Genomic DNA, 15657 nt, shown 5'->3' on the forward strand with positions numbered 1-15657 from the left:
ATAATCCATTCTGTGCAAATTCTCAGCACTCTATCTTCCATTGTTCTTCCTCTCTCCTTCGTGCGTCACCATCCAGATAACGGCGAAAAATTATCAAGTATTCAGCTTGTAATGTTATATTTTGGGAATAGTGTAGTTCTTTTTTACAATATAGAAACAATTAATTTCTTTTAATTAATTATTCTCATTACTGAATACTTCTCAAAAGAGATCTGTGTTCATTGGAGATATGGAACAAAAAAAAAAAGTATTTCTCCGATTCAGAAAATTTCTTAAATAATTCCTTAAAGTACGATATATTAAATATTACTTTGAGTAATACATCACATATGCAATGGACACTTAAAATTGTTGCATTAAAATTGTATAAATTAACAACAACTACTAATTAAGAAGGTACTACTTAGCTTCCCAAGCAGAAATAATGCTAAAAATTAGATTAATTCATTACCTAAGGATTCAGGAAAGGAATCATCTTCTGCTACAAAATTATGGGGGAAAACAATAGGGATACTTAGTATCTAAAGAGCAACAGTAAAGTTAAACTTTGAAATAATACATTTAACATTCCACCCAATTGTGGAAGGCAATTTTTGAAGCACATTTGAAAAAGATTTTGGAAAGAATTAAAAGAACTTCCGGAACAGAGAACATCTGCATTTAGTAGAATACTAGCAGTCAGATAGGTTACAAGGAATACAATAACTATTAGGAATACAGATGATATGTTAAATCCTGGGGCAGCAAGGAACACAATGTATTTTATTCGAAACGAAGCTATACGTATGCTTACTGAATTGCTAACTCCATCCCCATCGCAGCAACAGAACTCAAAAAATGGAATGGTCTGTTTGACAGCAATAGACATTGAAGTGAGAATAATAGGATACGAATCCTTTCGGACGAGAAAACGAAAAGTTGATGGCAGTCATAGTAGATAAAACCAATCTCTGTGATCTCTTCTCACCAACAGTCACAACAGTGAGGTGGAATAGTTAAGTAATGGAACTTACGCAATCAGTTACAGAAGTAAGAATAAAAATAAAAAGCGTAATATGGATTAGGGAAGAAACACTCCTGGATTAGTTGTTAGAAATTAGATCGAATAGAAATGAGAAAAACAGCCCGAATTCTTGCGTACTGGTCCTCGACAGCTAAACACTCTCATAACAGTGGAAAGATCCTCTTTGGCAGGGCCTGAAACTGATGAAAGTGTGCATTAAAAACATTTCTGGAAACGGCGGAAACTTTTATAGATCCGTTAACTGAATTAAGCGTTAATACATCAGCAATACCCAGGGATTGCCGAACGGATTTTTCCGCAAATCGGAGTAATTCATGGAAAAGCTTACTCACTTGAAATCTTCCTCTCCCGGAATGTTTATATCTACAAGTCCCAAGAAATATATTAAGGCCATATTGGAGTTTCCAATGGAGGACATTTTTTATGTATTAACATGTTACATACATTCATACATACTTCTTGATATGGTTAAAGATTTAGTTTGGTGACATCTTTAAGTAATACCTAGTTTTTCAGGCGAGCTCTACGTCCAACTACCACATTAGCTGTCATGAACGTAGGCGACTAGCAAGCATACATTACTATAAATCTCTCATATAAATCATTAAATAAAATCCAAGACCTAGACCGGGAATCCAACTCCAGTATTTTTGACGGGGCATTCTGAACAATTAATGGTAAGAATAACATAAAAAAGCAAAGAGCACGTGTTGATCACATGGTTATTTTTAAACCGGAAAACCTTACTTAAATTCTTTTTTGTAATATCTTTCCATTTCACATCCAGTAAGAGAGAGAGAGGCCATACAAACCAAAATATCATAATTAGTAGGTACACAAACCATGTTATTTCTGGTGAAATAATAATCCAGAGAATAATTACTGTCCCAAATTTCGATCGTAATACTTTATTTTACTGAGTAGGAGAATCAGAGGATAATAATGCTTTCATTGGGTTAAAATAAAATTGTGAAAAATTAATGGATCTGATAAATGTGAAAAAAAAAACTAAAAAATATAGAAACTTATGCTATCTAGTGAAAATCTTAATAACTAACTAAACTTTCAATATTTATATTTTATCATTAACTACAAGCAAAGTTAATTTATATTTACTTAAATCTTCTAAAATTTATCAAAATCAACTGTAGGGTTTGTACTGCTCTGTAAAATGTATTATCTTAAATTTATATTACTTGAAATAATAGTTAGAAAAGTGCACCCCTAAATAGCAAGCTTCTCAAAAGCAATATTACAATTTTGTTTTTAATGTATTATTATATTGTTTTAACTGCTCATAATTAATAAAAATAAATAAATAAATCTAAACTAAATAAGCCATTTATTACAATTAAATCTAACTTTTTTACTAGATTATTTGTGACATCAGAGATTTTTTGCTATTTTCCAGAAAATTACAAATCCATCCAAATAAAGAAGATGTAAATCTATTTAAATTTGTACGTTTATTTCAGTAAAGTGGTACTTTCGTTTGTGAGATTTTTGTCGTTCAATTGTATCTTATTTAAGGGGGATCGACTCGCCTCTTCTGTAGGGATCTTGACTAACCTGCTGGAATTCCCAGTCAAATAAATACTTAGTATGCAGGTGTATTGGTATGAGCAACTATTTGGGTTTAGCTTACCCACAAGCAAACTGTTGGCAACTGGTACTCTTAAAGCATCTAATTGCAGCGAATATTCTTCATTCAAATTTGATACGCTAGTGAAACCAATCGCGTCTCAACCGTCTTTGTGGATCCGATGTAAGTGTAATAGTGAAAAGATTTTCTGCGTTAGGATAAGGGTGTGAAGACTTCGTTATTAGTGGAACAAGATTTAGAAACTTCAGAACAAAAATGAATATTGAGGTGGGTGTTCATAGTTACTTAGTTCCCACCTCATCTACCTTGCGGTTTGGAGGTTGTTTCTTGTAATCTGTTTGATTTCGGGGATGTGGAGAATTGGCCCACAGTTTCCAAGTGTAGTGGAGGGATTGCCTCCAATAGGCTCCTACACTTGCTCTGAGCACCTTCAGAGTTTTGAACGCGGTTAAACTCCTACTTCCTGAAACGGTCTAACCCATTCAGGTTGGTGCACTGTTGACTGTTTAAATTACGTAGGAGGCACCTCTAGTAGTCGATCAACTTCACCCGCTGAGGTGTTCATGATTACTCAAATTTCTAACATAGAAGCGTACGATCACTGGGGATAGATAATTGAATCTTTATTTTGTTTATGTTACTTGAAAGGATCTTAATGTTTTTATATATTAAACTTTATTCAAAATCTTAAAATTAATGTAACTCGTTTGACAACATCCCACTTTCAAGAGGGTTTTGTAGTCCTTGGGACTACTTCATCAAGAAAGTGCTCACTTCAGCACTTATTATACAAATTACATCAAAACAAAAACATTTTATAAAACATTTGAAAATAAAGCGCTTTGAAGAATTATAATTTTCTGATCATAAAGCATTTAAAAGGTCACAAGAATCTGATACATTATTTCTTGTCGCTTTGATGTCCTGAAAAACTTGCAGTCCTTGCTTCTATTTATAATTATGAACAAATATTTATTTGTAAGTCCAATGAAGACATTTTAATCTGTTATCATAGTTCCGTTGGATGCTCGCCAGGTTGTCTTCAATTCTACAAGCTGTGGATAGATAGCAGCAGAGTACACTTAGCTGGGTGATCCATTGATACAACATTGTACCGCCAACGCACCAATGCAGTTAGTTAGTCGTGAACTTTGTTTTGGTGGTTAGCGCCGCACTACTGCTTAAAATTAAACGGCTTGTCTGCAAAAGTGAGAAAGCTTTTAACGATATGATATAGCCAATTTTTTTCAACAAAATATTTATAATTTTAAGATGTGAAACTGTCATCGCTCAAGAATTTTTTTAAAAGGCCCACTTGCTTCGGGGAAAGAAATTGATTACTGAACTTTAACAAAGGAAATACTGCTTAACATTAATCTATACTATTTTGTCGGTTCAATACAACATTAGGCCTAGACAACGAAGAAAAATAGCAAAAAGAAGTTGTTAGAGATAACAGATTTTCAACGAATTGAGCTCAGTGGGTAATAAAGCAGTCGGAAACAACATGTTAAATGTATAATTACATAATCAAAACTCAATTAAGAATACAGCATGAAGAGCCCATTAATGTCACCTGATTGTAACAGCGTGCAAACTCCACAAAACTCATACTCTCTCATGAAGTAACATCAAATATCTAGTATGCCAGGGATGAGGGCATAAAATCGTGCCAAAACTTTTAGCAAATTTGTGAAAGACGAGTTTTTGTACATTAACTAAATGCAGCAAACTAAAGTTCAAGACATTAAAGGAGACAAAAGTAAAGGCAACAAGTGAACCACATGTTAAAAATATCACTAAAAAATGTTTTCCATAGGCTACTAGTCACTTCTTAAAGAACCCCAATCATACTGCAAACTTAAGACATAGTTGATAATGTTTGCATCAATTAATTGCGGTCTATAGAGACAAAAGTTTTACTCACTGAAATATTCTTATCGAACTTGAAACTTTTGCTATTGACTTACATTACATTCATCTTTAAAGTTTCTATCCATAAATCTGTCTGTTCAAATGGTACTTTAATATGAGTTTTTTAACACCATGATGTTTTTTCAAGATTTCTCATGCTCTGACGCTTATCTTTATATAATTAACTTTTGTTTGAAACAAAAAACAAAAAATTCAATAAAGCAGTTATGGAAGAGGAAGTGGTTACCCGTCTTGCCACCTGCGAAATATTAATAAGAATTAAATATGGGGCGAAATTTCCATATTAGACAAATATCAACCGTACTAAAGTACACTTTGCTGAATTGACTTCTTTAGTATTTTAAGATAACCTTAATAAAAAAAACTCTTACGATTTGGTCTAAACTTCGAATAGCGATTACAAACTAATAAATCTACAATAAATATTTGTATCATTTTTGAAAAAAGTGAACTTCTAGGTAAAATTTAGAGAATAAATAGTTTTACAATTTACATTGACGATGGAACAACTTTGACTATATCTCAAAAAAGTTACTGTTGGATTTGTTCGCTAGCTATGAAGCTACCTGGCTCAATTCGAGACAGGATTTATGTTTTAGTCTCTAGGCTTGAACGTCTCTCCTCACAACTAACTATAATAAATGATAACCAAATTAAGTACGCGTGGATGATCGAAATGACGGTGATATAAATAGTCTTCCCACTGTCTAAACCCCTTCTCCTCTGACAGAAAGGGGTTAAAGTGAAACCTCCTCACTATAGATAGAAAGAGATTGTTTCACAAAGTTAGAGCTTCTTTCCTTGTGTTAAACTCTTTTCGCTTGCTTCCTCTAAGAGGTTTCTACAATCTTAGATTATTTACGTTTGAATAATGAATATAAAACGGAAGAGTCCTTCACTTCAACAATGAATTATCCAACAGGGCCTACCAAATCGTTTCAAGGTTTCATGGTGCTATATTATTCAGGCTGTGATTCAGTTATTCAGCTCGCATAAGCTAAGTTCATTCTGGTGGCTAGTTTCACTAAGTTAACAAGCCCTGAAAAGCGCGAAAAATCAGTACTCTGGTCAACAAATCAGTAAACGAAAGAGTTCATCAGTAAGGGGCCGTACTTAAATTACGTAACGAACGCAAGGGGGGAGGGGGGTAAGGCTCGATTGTTACCATTCGTTATGGTTCGGGGGAGGGGTTTTTTTAATGCTTGTACGTAATTTTTCCAATTGAATCTATAATTTTTTGGTCATTAATGGAAAAATACTAACGATATTTTTCGCGCCAAATTCTACTATAGCCAACCTTCATACATCTTGAAACTAGCGCTATACGGTAGTTATTGGTATTATATCATTTAACTTATGGTACAAGTTTATAAGGTCGGTAAAAAAGTGAGCTTGTGAGTTTATAACCTTACAGTTGGTGGTCTTTGAACGAATATATTTTGATTCAGAGTGTACGAAAATAATAATTATTATTGATATAATGAATCCTGATATCAATAAAGTATATCAAAAATTATTCGATGCATATAAAAAAAGTCATCGAGAGATATCAGCACAGCAAGCTCAAATTAATCTTAATAAAATATGGAAAGAGTTGAAAGAGTCTTGCAACACAAAACTTGAAATTGCTGAAAAAGCCAAAGCACAGATTAAAGAATACACCTCTTTATTTATGCAAAAAAAATCTGAAAATATTTTATTTTTTTTAAAGGTTTGTTTTTTACTTGATTATTTTAAATATAATTAATGATAGTTTTTATATGTTTAGTAAAATTTTGCTATGAATTTTTCTTCTTTACTATAACCATTGTAATTAAATTATTTTCTCACTGTAGAAGTCAGGCTCAAATTCTGTCTGTTCAACACAAGCTATATCTTGTTCTTCGCTACCTTCAGTTTCGAGTCTCAATGTTTCGAGTTCTCAAGTGACTTCTAATAACAATGAAGTTCTTTCTATTACGACTGGTAAAATTATTTTATTATATATACTTTCGATATCTCGTTATATATTATATGAGAATAGATTGTCGAGTTTCCTATGCTATAAATATTTGTCACGAAAAATTGTAACTGACTCATCAATAAATTATTTTTTAATGATAGGTACAAAGAAACGGAAAATTACAACCCCGGCTCAAGATACGATACGATTAAAAATTCAAGAATGTGAAAGTCAACTCAATTTTGAAGTAGGGAAACGTGATGCAGGTTTTGGTGATGACGAAAATTGTCGTAATATTAAAAAATTAAGGTTGGATTTAGAGAGCGAAAAATCGAAGTTAAAGACTCTACAACAGAATGCAGAAAGACAACAAGCATTCAGAAATGAACGCAACGCTCGGTTAAAGTTGATTTGTAGTGAAAATACAAATATTATTTACGCACAAATTTTGAAAATTAGAGAACAGCCAGGACGCCCAAGAATAGAAGTTGATCAGCCTGAAATCTTAAAGTCGATTGTGGAAATTGCGTCTCATAACGCATCTGCAGATGTTCGACGTCGTTCTGAGACAATTAGAGCTTGTAAAACTCTTGACCAATTGCGGGAGCAACTTTCGGAAGCTGGTTTCAATTTATCGCGAACTGCTACTTATCTCCGTTTGCTACCACGAAACTCATGCTCTCTCGAAGGAAAACGTCATGTGGTGACTGTTCCTGTAAAACTTTCACGACCTCAAGCTGATTTACACAAGAGCCATGTTGATCAGAACTTCTGTATGGCGACGATCAGAAGTTTAGAATGTTTGGCTTCAATTCTTGGACCTGATCAAGTTGCATTCATCTCACAAGACGATAAAGCGCGAGTACCAATAGGAAAAACAGCAGCTAAAGCTCAAGCTCCACTTTTAATGCATTTACAATATAGAGTAAGTCTTCCTGACCATGACTGGGTAATTGCTGGTGGACATAAATTGATTCCATCAGTTTATGCTGGTATTGTTATCAAACAACATGGCCAAGGAGAAATAAAAGATGTTTCTTATTCAGGACCTACGTATATTGCTATCAGGAGTGGTAAACACAGCTCTTCGACTGCAGCTACTCATGCTAATGATCTCGAACGACTGTTGGATCTCGATAGTTTTCAGATAATTATAAAGAATAAAAATGGCATTCCTAAACCTATCTGGATGTTGTCAGTAGATGGTGGGCCAGATGAAAACCCTAGGTATGAGAAAGTTATTGCTCAAGGGATTAAGCACTTTACGGATCATGATTTGGATGCTCTGTTTATTTTTACTAACGCTCCAGGTAGAAGCGCATTTAACCGAGTTGAAAGAAGAATGGCACCATTGAGCAGGGAACTTTCTGGTCTTATTTTACCTCATTTAAATGATCAAGGAAATACCATTGATAATGAATTAGAAATAAAAAATTTTGAACACGCAGGAAATGTTCTTTGTGAGGTGTGGAATCGCATGGAAATTGACGGATACTCGGTGCATGCGGAATATATCTCTTCTCTACCAAATAATTCAGGACTTTCTGCGGATCTTCCTGACTCCAAATGGTATTGTAGACATGTCTTTGAAAGTCAGTATTGTTTACAAATTATAAAGTGTGAAAGATCTGAATGCTGCTCAAAGTTTAGGAGTAATTTGAAGTTATTACTTCCTGACGGGCATTTGCCACCTCCATATCCCTTGGAAATGTCTGATTCAGGCCTGAAGATACCACCACCTAATGATAAAACAGAGTTCAAGTTTGCTCCTCTCCTCTTACGTTTATCATTAAATATGAAACCAGAATCAGCACAATTTTCGATCCTGCCCTATGATTTTTATTGCCCCTCTGTTCAGGCTGATCTTGCTAGCAGAGTATGTAAATTCTGTGGATTTTATACTTCATCTAAAAAAGGTGCTCTAAAACATCGAAAAGACGTCCATCCTCGTGGAGAACCGCTTGAAACTTCAAGAATTCGACCACGACGCGTTATTGCTCGTAGAGGTAGAGAACTACTTTGTCAATTGGAATCACCATTCAGCGAAGAGACAGAATGGATTGACATAGAAAGTGTTAATGATGATTATATTCTACTCGAAAATAATTCAATACTGGACAGTAAGGATTGCATACCAGTAGTTAAAAATATTGGAGACTGGCTTAACACTCCATGGACTGATGATATTATGTAGCTAAAATCAACTACTCAAGTTGAAAACGATATTATCAAGTTGTAAACGTATTTATATTTTGCAAAATTTTAACAAATTAATACGTCAAGAAAAAATAATATATATGAATAGTTATAAGAGAAAAATATTTTGAGTTACTTTATTAAAAAAATTTATGTAATAACTTATATTCCTTTTAAGATATTGAAAAAATACATTGCTAAGTGATAATGTAATTAAATAAGTAATAAATAAAAAATATATGTTTGATTTTAATTAAATACTATGCAATGACGATATTCCATAACAAAAAATTACGTACATTTGGCTAGGGGGGGAGGGGAGGTTGACATTTTGTTACGATCTGTTACATCGGGGGGGGGGGGAGGGATTAAAAAGCTCTTTAAATTGCGTTACGTAATTTAAGTACGGCCCCTAACTCTTATTAAAAGCTTACGGCAAACTAGTTTTGTCTTGTCCTTAGAACCCGTGTGTTCACCCAAAGCAAGGTCATGACAATATCAAAAGAGTCAACTTGCGCGTTGAAAACCCAAGGCATTGTAGTACAAAGCTCGCTTAAGTACTTCTAAGCCTTGGATCTAAAACGCTGAAAGACTGGAAAGAGATTAAATCAGCTTTAGTTATTTGTAAATATCAGTTATTATAATTTGAATTATTTAATTAATACTAATTTCGGTACGACCGTGGATCCGGGAGGTAAAGTCCGTTTCTGGAATGCGTATCGAATTTAACATCATGTTAATCTCTATCTTGCATCATAATCAGTGTTTACCAAAATACAAACACACTACTGTGCACATCCAATGTTATAGATATCATCTAATTTCTTCCACTTCGAGCTGATGCACGCATTCTGTTCAGGGCAGTGTTCTTTCTGTCCAACTCACTATACCAACCCCACGGCTCTATTTTCCTTATCTCTACAACCCAACAATGTAATATCTATATTACTCATGTTCAAAACTATACAAAATTTAACTCTATTAAAAAATATTTCTTGCACTAAATTCAAGAGAAATATCGACCCATGTCAACGGAGCTAAAAGAGTTTGAAATTTAACCAACACACAGTCGAATTTAAGTTGTAATATCTATATCCCAAATGTGCAGAATACTAGAAATTTTACACATTAACAGCTACTTCTAACGCTAAATTTGAGCAAAATTTCAATCTCAGGGTTATTAAAATCTAGGATCCATAGGAATCAATATTCTGTAGTTTAGGAGCTACAGAATATTCAAATTTATCCATTTTACATTTCATGGAAATTTCGAAATTTAATATTTCCATTTCTAATGCTCAGAAATCTATGAAATTGGGTTAAATTAAAGAATACTTCCAACTTTACAATATATAATATCTCAATTCCTACAATAAATATTTGTCTTCAAATCGCTCGGCTACCATATCTGCTAGAAGCTAATTCATTAATAATAAGAATTAGATAAATAATTGGGATTCAAAGCTAACTGCTGTTTGTAAGTGATGGAACTTTTTGCTTGCAGAGAATTGTTCAAATATATCAAACAAACTGTGCTTAAATCTACGCAGAATAACCTTCTGGTTACTGCTAAGGTAAACAGGTATTTTGGGTCTCTTTAGGTGCCATAACTAGTCGCACCTTCAATGGTCCACGCACAATAGATTCTGCCATATGCAATGTTTCGTGGTATGCCGCAGGTAGGCAGCGTTTACCATTTGCCTCTACTCATACTTGATGGTTTGCCTATTTGCCATCATTTCCGATTTATTAACAATATTTTTGGATATTTACGCGATTTCCTTACAATAGAGACTTTAAATAGAAAAAAAGAGATTATATCATTGATATTTTAAACTCATGATTTCCCCTCCTTTCTGCTATTGCAGCTTGTGAAGAAACTACTTACCGTTTGAATTTACATCATCTGATCTCTGATGTTAATATAATAAACGTAGAAGATGCATTTTTGCCAAGACGAATAGCAGAGATGTAACTGAAAGAGTCACGTCATGTCTGCAACAGACAGAACAATTTCATTGTCTAATGTTTTGAGTAATCTTTTTGTGAAGTTTTCATTGGGAACTCTAGTAGAAAGCACTTACGAGGAATTTTTCAATACAAAGAAAAGAGAGGTAGTTAAAACCTATTGAGATATCTCTTGGGTCACGTGGTATGCCTCAGACAAGGAACCTCTTTCCATGTCTCGCCAGGATCTGCAAGCGGTCCGTAGCCTTGTGCAGGCTACAGTAGGATAAATATAGGCTAAAATGCCAACTGGCCATACAAGATGATGGAGTGATTGGAATTATTCCTTACTTGAAGGCTATAACTAGGCTAAACAGCTTACCTCAGATGTTAAGCCTTTCTTTGTCCCTCAGCCGCCGGCTCACACTCCTTCCACTGACTTGGACTCATCAGTATCTCTCTGACACTGACAATAGCTTCTAAGCCTCTCTGTTCGGGATGAACGATAAGTGAACGATACCTATTGAGTTCGTTATCATGAACCCGGCTAGAATCGTGATTGCATTTATGGACTCGTCTCCTAGTGCTTCGAACCAGAAGCTTTTCCCACTCATGCTTTCCATCTTGGCCCTAGAATTTCTCAGGCAGCAATGAGACTCATCTGCCATTAATATCTCTCCTCACTCTGGCAGCCTTCTCCACCACAATCATTGCTCTCAAACTGAAGGTGGAAGTCGAGGATTGAGCTGAAAACTCGGCCTACCGGAGAGTTCCCCGTTATTGCATCGATTTTTTTCTCCGTTCTTTAAAAATAAATTTTCCCGGAAACGCTTCTTACGATTTTCTCCAAACTTGGCACCCTATTGTAAACATCATAACTTTCATTTGAAAAACTGTACCCAAGAAAATACTTTTTAGCGGCCTCCTTTGAAAGAGGAGTTAAGCCTCTTCTCAAGTGCCATTTCAGTAGACTGTACGCTCAAACACCCACTTGTTTGAGTATAAAATGGGTTCCCAAAAGTCAAGATTGGTGGAATAATGGTCCATGGGAAGCGCGACTGTTGGGCAAAATTTACAAAAAATATTCTGTAATTCTAGAGAATCATCGAGAACTAGACAAGTTAATATTAAGACCGAAAACTTTGGCTTGAAACTTGGTCAGAGAAAAATGACATTAACAGAATGTGAGCTGCAACATTAACATCATTCAGACAATATAAGTCTAATGTTGAAGCCAATTATTTATTTTTTAGAAAATTCCAAGTTGAAGAAAATTTAATAAAGCGAATTGCGATGAGAAGATTCGTGTGAGGGGTTAGGCTAGATTTTTAGTTCTTCGTTAAAGACCTAATTAAATTGGTTTTTATGGATAATGACTAGAATTTAACCCTGCGGCGGGGGGTACGTACATAATGTGAGAATTGGGCGCGGTTGTTTACCGTACAAACCGCGCGCGCGGGGCTATGTAATGGGAAGGTTATTGTTGGTTTCAAAAAGTAGTGTTGGGGAAAAAGAGTGGGGATAGCCAGACACACATACACCTACAGCGGCAGTGCGTACACACACGATATTAAACCGAAGAAGTGAGTAACAGTACGAGTGTGTCGAGTGTGTCTCTCCGCAGCTACACAACGAACAGAGACCAGTAGAGACGACGCTGGTGTGCTAGTGTTAACAGCGCTCGAGAGGAGAGAGTCCAGTTCACTCAGGCTGCGTCCCGGCGTTTTCTTTTCTACCGGCCCTCTTTCACAGAGTCAGACTGGCCCCAGTCTGCCACATCTCGCCGAGCCGTTAGCATTATCACGTTACCCTCGACTATCAAAACAAAAAACACCGTTCATTTCTTTTGGTAATCGCCAATATCCGATATACATGAGATTCACCTAACAAGTAAGTAAATCATTTTATTATTTTTCTTTTTTAATAAAGTTTTTAAATTATTCAATTTTTTTTGTCTTCAACATACCACTTTTTCATTAAAAAAAATTTTTTTAATCGCCCTCTTATTCCAAATAATTTGGCACGATAACTCCCAAGACTTCCTCTTAACCTAAGCATACCTCACGAACTTACCTTAAAACTTGGAATTCGTACGAAACAAATCGTTCAAAACTCAAAATGTATTCGTAGAAAATGGTCATTCTTGAAAATTGGTCATCTGATTTTCTTTTTAGTAAATTTTAGTAAAAGTGTGGAATTTCAATAAGTTTTTTAAAATTTATAATTAGTATTAAACAGGAAATAATGAGGCATCACTATCCTGAAATGGCACATTACAGCGATTATTACCTGACACTCATCCATCCCTTTCTGCCTTAAAAGCAATATTCCTGAAAGAATGTTGGAGCGGAAAAGATCAAAGATTTTCGTCTGTGCAATGAGTATACCTAGCAAAAAATTATTTCGAGAAAAACTTGAGAAAAACATCAATTAATTGTCAGTAATGCGTCCGGTTGTCCGGCTATCGCGACCCATAATGGCATCGACTTCAAAATATTTGAACGAAGGGTTTTTTTTTAAAAGTTATATTTTCTAATCACACATATGCCCTATGCCAATTAGTAAAAAAACCTTTATATATTCCATGAGCCTTCTAACTTGTATTTCCGGCTAACGGAAATCCATAAATGATTGCAAAAACTAGGGGTAAGAGGAAGTTAGTTTTCTTCTGTTTTAACCAATTTCCTTATTAATTTTCAAAAGCTTCAATTATTAGTTTTACTATGTCTTGCAACTTAATACTATCAGGAAGAGGTATCCTTTTTTGATATTTCCTGAGTTCCTAAAACTTGTTAACTGTACGTGATGAAAACGTCGCCGGAAACATTAGATTATTAAGGTAGCACTAATGCGTACAACTGTAACTTAGTTAACCATATCAGGGTTGTTAACTAGAATTTTTCACTTTCCTAGAACTTGTCATTCCAATTTTTTACAGATTTATAAACAGAAATTTTTGTTTGAAAATAGTTTAGGTGAGGTGAAGGGTTAGACTTCTCTTATGTGTAGTTTCAGTACAATGTACAGGTTTACAAATTAACTTACTAGCAGTGAGAATGAAATATTTTCTGAAAATAGAAATGGAGAAAATGTTGTAAATTAGAACCTCCATTAGTGGAAGTCGTGCGAGTGATCACGCTAAGCCTTCTTATAAATAGTAATGTACGTTATTTGTACAGGTGTTAAATAGGTTCAAAAATTTATTCAATACTCCAATTTCGCTCGAGACTTGAACTCGTTTAATAATTTCAAAAGCGTGCTGCTTGTGTGGATATCGTTTGTATTGAAATTATTATTTCTTAATTTTTAAGCGCTTTGTCACCGCTTTGGTGTTTATATTTCTCTTACGGACAAGGAGATGGTTAAGGGGAAGGTGTCACCGGAAATAACCCTTTGAAATCTCCTTACAGAAGGGTCTGTTGTGAGAACACCGTAACTAAAAAATGGATAATAGTGTTGAGCGGATATACTTAGAGTCTACTGAGTATGCAGCAGAGAGAGATTTGGCCAGGAAGTTACACTGAGTAATTTGTTTCAAATTTTCATGTCTTAATAATATAATAATCGTCTTCAATGAGTATCCTTAAACGTGGAATGTTGGATACCATTTTGTAGGAGCTTTACTTCTATTTGAAACAGTTAAGCTTGCGTCCTAAAGCTTACATAATATTTGGAATAAATTTTAAGAAAATTCATTCCGCTAATTGCGGTAAGAGCAAGTCAAGGGTGAATTTCGCTCCAGATTCTGACAGGAGTTGGTTATCTCTTTACGTTAAAAACTATCTTTCTTCATTAAATAATTTATCTTTGATGATCTACCTACATATAGTTTTGTTTTTTTTAACTTGCTCTTGTTTATTATTATTATTATTATTATTATTATTTTGTAGCAATTCGTACAAACCTAACTAATATAATAGGATTATCGAAAGAACTTTTCAAGTGGAACTATTAAAAACTTGCCAACTTTACAAGAAAATTGGGATAGGAAATTACAAACAAAGAACTCCATAAACAAAGGTGTAACCATTGGAAATTTCCACGTCATCATTCTAGATACAGAGTTACTTGCAATCTTGCAAAAGTAATTCCAAAGCACTAACTAAATCTGAGATTTTTATAATTAGTCTGTACGACGTACTATCATAAAATAACCGCTACTACGCAAAGGGCGATGTGCGATTTAGAAAAAAAATTATTTCTGGTGCATTAGTTATGAAATTTAATTATATTTCTTACTGTTAATTCATTAATTTACCCTCCTTTTCGTTTTTTATTGTTATCATTTTTAATAACACACTTTGAAGTCCCTTTTCGTTGCCATTAAGGACAAATTTTGCTAATCCGTGAATTTTAGTTCTTTTGTTCAGTAGATTTTCGCCTATTTGCATCAGGTTAATAGGAGTGCACTCTTTGACACCTCCCTTCTCTCAGTTGGCGACTATTTATGAAAATCATCTCTTAGCGATGATTCTACTTTCTCGATTTCACCTTTTTAGTGCAACAATCAGAATGTCGTTAGAAACTTTAACATAAAATAGACTCAAACTTTTTTTAAAAAAGCTCAAAGATCTTTTTGTTTTAAATCCTATCTTCAGTTAGCCGATAATTTCCCTAAATTAGAAGTTCAACATTGTTTTTTAAAGTTCTTGATGGTGTACAGATGGCCTCTGAGGGACAATTTGTTTAAGAAGAACGTTAATGGGTTCTCAACGAACTCACCAAAAAATAAATAAATTTTCTTTAGTTTCTAATGTAAGTGACTGGCCTTTTTTGAAGAGCAATAAACAGTTTGATAAAGATAAAATTCAAAATCCAGCACATACGGTTGACTCTTTTTGCCGACCTGGCGAAATACTAAGAGACAATTAGAAATCAAAACGGAACACCGAACTAGGAGCTACTTTTACAGCCAGCAGACGTTACCCATATTCTTGTCCCATCCAAAAACTCTAGATTCTCTTTTACGTACAAATTATGTGTTTTCTTTAATACCAAATTACGACGAAC

General features: G+C 34.4%; 1 protein-coding gene across 29 annotated transcripts in view; it reads left to right on the forward strand.

Annotated features, from left to right (window-relative positions):
• The first annotated feature begins 12229 nt into the window (after positions 1-12229).
• Positions 12230-15657, forward strand: part of trol (terribly reduced optic lobes) — a 344072-nt gene continuing 340644 nt past the window's right edge. For 10 of the 29 annotated variants that reach the window (XR_012456002.1, XR_012456000.1, XR_012456008.1 and 7 more), the window contains exon 1: positions 12230-12537. The gene's annotated coding sequence lies outside the window, so the exon portion shown is untranslated. The remainder of the gene's footprint in view (positions 12538-15657) is intronic. The other 19 variants (XR_012456006.1, XR_012456010.1, XR_012456012.1 and 16 more) reach the window with 3 other exon arrangements.

The sequence above is a fragment of the Rhodnius prolixus genome, unplaced genomic scaffold, assembly GCF_049639745.1.
Source record: "Rhodnius prolixus isolate KJV_2025 unplaced genomic scaffold, Rpr scaffold_2, whole genome shotgun sequence".
NCBI lineage: Eukaryota > Metazoa > Arthropoda > Insecta > Hemiptera > Reduviidae > Rhodnius > Rhodnius prolixus.